The 2,320-nt window shown below is 41.1% G+C and overlaps 1 long non-coding RNA gene across 1 annotated transcript; it reads right to left on the reverse strand.

The window, feature by feature from the left end:
* Window positions 1-1,233: 1,233 nt before the first annotated feature.
* Window positions 1,234-2,028, reverse strand: LOC128430330 (uncharacterized). The gene is made up of 2 exons (XR_008333999.1): window positions 1,659-2,028; window positions 1,234-1,378 (listed from the first exon to the last, which is right to left on the reverse strand). It is a non-coding gene; the product is annotated as an uncharacterized LOC128430330 (long non-coding RNA).
* Window positions 2,029-2,320: the final 292 nt, after the last annotated feature.

The following is a 2,320-nucleotide window of genomic DNA, read 5'->3' on the forward strand; positions in this document are numbered from 1 at the left end:
CTGACCAATTCAAGCAGAGGGCCTTTAAAACCACCATGGCCATACTGATGGTGCTCTTATTGTGGTTTGTGGGGATTCTGGTTGGCTATGCAGTGGGCATTTCTGAAGCGGTGGTCGACCACTGTTTACCATCATCAATTGGTGCCTTCCTCTCCCTCCCTGGTAGTCTGGTGATTCCCCTGCTGTTCCTACACAGAGTGAGAAAACTACCATGTTGTCTGTACAACTCTGAGTAAAGAGAGAATATTTGTAGGCCAGCCAGGAAGTTAGCATCACCATGGATCCTTCTACAAGAAGCCAATGGGACTCTTCCACTGTGTTTTGGTTTATTGCAGAAAATAAAGTCAGTAAAAAATAAATCTTTACGGTACGATAGATAAGAAAAGATAAGATTTGGAGGAAGGGAATCATATGTACATAAATTACAATTGTGGCAGCATAGCGCTTCCGAAAGAAACTTCTGATATTAACCTTCAAGATTTTATATTTTGTATTTTCTCACTCTCTCTTTCTTTAATGTTGTTGATACAGTGATTCTGTACATAAAGCAACAAATGAAGAATATTAGGGACATTAATATTATTGATGCAAGGAAGTCTGTGTGGTGTTCAGGGCTCTCAGTTTGTTTCTAGGGATAAAACTTGTATATTTTTTATTTCTTGTGTAAACGTATCATATTCTGTAATTAAATCAGTTGTCATTGTGATATTGATAACCTCTTAAGAAACGGGTGAAAATCACCTAAAACGCCTGTTTGAGGACACCCAAATTAAATTGAAAGCTGTTCTTGAACCATTTGGAGTACATGCATGATCTTGGTCTCTTTTTAAAGGTAACATTCTGATCTTCCCTACCCAATAGTCAGAATAACTATAAGTGCTACTTGCATTGAGTAATAGCAGTTGGCACACAGTGAGGTAGAAGGTTTTTATTTTCGCCTGAATATTTTTGGTAAACAGATGCCTGCTGCTGACTATAGCTGGGACTCATGAGCTGGAAAACCCAATGGGACCCTAGCATGAAGCCTTGACTAGCTCAAGTTCAAATTTGAACACAATACCAAAGAAAATGAATATTTTACAGATGTTTTACTAAGGGCATGTCTGGGCGTTTTCCAAAAAGGCCATTTGGAGGCTCCAAAGGACCCTTGGTACCCATGGTAACCAAATAGGCTAAAAAGGCTACTTTTACACTAAAAATCATACTTTTATATAAAGGAGACAAAACTGGTCATATGGTTAAAAATTTATTCAAATATACATCTTTCAAATTTTTGGATACATGCCAGCCATTGTAGCAGTCACGACTGCAGGAGGAGGCTTGTGGAGGACTTTGTAGTGCCCTATCAGGATGTCAGCACCCATGAACCTCGATGGACCTATGTGGGAAAAGAAAAATTAATCGGGAGCTATTAGAAGAGCCGTACAGAGGCACCACACCCACACCTATATGCATATCTGTTCACATTCATCTCGACACACAAAGGCACACTCATCTCTCTACCATCTATATGCACATTCTAATTCTCAAACAAAGACAACTATTATCTCTCCCACATCTAAATCCAGACCTTTTACTAATCAACAGCAAATCCTAAAAAAACACACGAACACACACACACACAGTAATTTAGTTATTTATTATAATAAAATACGTACTTGTCAAGAGTAATGTCTCGTCCTTCCTGAAACATGGCGTCTGCCTCGTAGTCAAACGACGTGTCGCTGTCTTCCTCTGATACGTCATCATCAGACTTGTCGCTGTCACGCCGATAACACAGATCCCTTTGCTTGTTCGGTCATCAAGTTTCATTTCTCTAAACGTTTCTCCATAGTGTAGCTTCAAAACGCTCCATAGCAAGACTGAATTCTGCACACGGATCTCACAGCAACGCCCCCGAACTTTTACGCACCGATCTCAAAACCAGTGCTCACTTACTGTTACGCACGGAGATGAGATGCTCTGGAAGCACGTGTTCGCTGTTGTGCAGTGACTTGCTGTGTGTTGATAGTTATCTATCAGGTCGGAGGACATGTACTTCCTGGAAAATGTAATTGGCTAAACGATAAGTCAGTCATAACAAAAATCGACTGCAGTTGGCTGAGCCTCGCCACGTCAGAAGAAGGGCGCGCACTGTCTGTAAACGAGGGCTCTCGTTGGCTTTTGCCGAATGTGGACAACCCCTGCCTTCTCCAATTGGGTCGAATGAGCTGTCCATCTAAAGGTTAGAGTGCACCCTCCATTTTGAAATCCAGAGAGCCGCTGTGTTTACTTTCTAACAGAAGTTACGACGGAAAAAAAGTCAAAGTTGGCACTTAGC

Source organism: Pleuronectes platessa, chromosome 23 (genome assembly GCF_947347685.1).
Source record: "Pleuronectes platessa chromosome 23, fPlePla1.1, whole genome shotgun sequence".
In the NCBI taxonomy this organism is placed as follows: Eukaryota; Metazoa; Chordata; class Actinopteri; order Pleuronectiformes; family Pleuronectidae; genus Pleuronectes; species Pleuronectes platessa.